Raw genomic sequence first — 915 nt, 5'->3', positions numbered from 1 at the left:
TTTTGTTTAATGTGAAATAGCCTCAAAATCACCATCACCAAACCCACCAGACTCCATGTAGACTAGATTTCATCCATTGTCTCCGTGATTTCACTTTGTGTAGCACAGCCTTTCAGCCCATCTTGTTTCCAAACATTTAATATTGCCTCAGATTTTATAAATGCATTTCTCCATGTCTTTAATTTGCTCCACTATTTCTTTCCATTTGTTTATACTCGGGCTACCACTCAATCCAATGTTATTTTAACATTTGTGGGTTAAGTACGCTCAACAACAAAAAATCTTTATACTTGTTGCCACCGGGGCATTCCCCTGTTTTTAGTTCATCCTAGCCAGTTGTATCTGGTCAGATGTTATCAATACTATCAGGGACACATTTTGGTCCTCTGACAATAGCAGATTTATATAGTTTACATCAATATATTTTTGTCCACCAGTAGACACAATGGAACTTAAATTTAAATGATTGTTCTATTATTACTCAAATGATAAATAAATCCATTTCCACACTACTTGTGGTTTTGGTTGCCCAGTGAGGTTTCTGTGATGGTAGGGCGTTAACACTGTTCTTGGTACTGTTTGACTGTTTGGTCCAGTAGACTGGGTGTCTGACAGGCATGCAGTCTCTCTTAGTGAGACCTCGTCTTTCAGGATCACTTATTCTTTTCAGTCTGGAATCACACTGCTATCTCATTTCAGTGTAGCAGCCAGAAGTGCATTATTAATCTCCTTCTATTCTTGGTATGCTAATTGAAAGAGCAGCCTTAGCCGAAAACGGTGTGATGCATGGTAAAACACTGTAGAGTAGAACTAATAATGTGAAACAATGGGCAGTTGGTAGATTAGAGGAGCAAGCTTAGGCGCCTATTTTATGTTTTCCTCCGTGGGGGCTCATGGGTTTACACTCTCTCAAAA

General features: G+C 38.9%; 1 protein-coding gene across 1 annotated transcript in view; it reads left to right on the top strand.

The window, feature by feature from the left end:
- Window positions 1-915, top strand: part of sacm1la (SAC1 like phosphatidylinositide phosphatase a) — a 23,065-nt gene that overhangs the window by 9,304 nt on the left and 12,846 nt on the right. The gene's annotated exons all lie outside the window — the stretch shown is intronic.

Source organism: Etheostoma spectabile, chromosome 14 (assembly GCF_008692095.1).
Source record: "Etheostoma spectabile isolate EspeVRDwgs_2016 chromosome 14, UIUC_Espe_1.0, whole genome shotgun sequence".
Taxonomy (NCBI): domain Eukaryota; kingdom Metazoa; phylum Chordata; class Actinopteri; order Perciformes; family Percidae; genus Etheostoma; species Etheostoma spectabile.
Note: the sequence above shows the minus strand (reverse complement) of the source record. Positions and strands in the feature narration are given on the sequence as shown.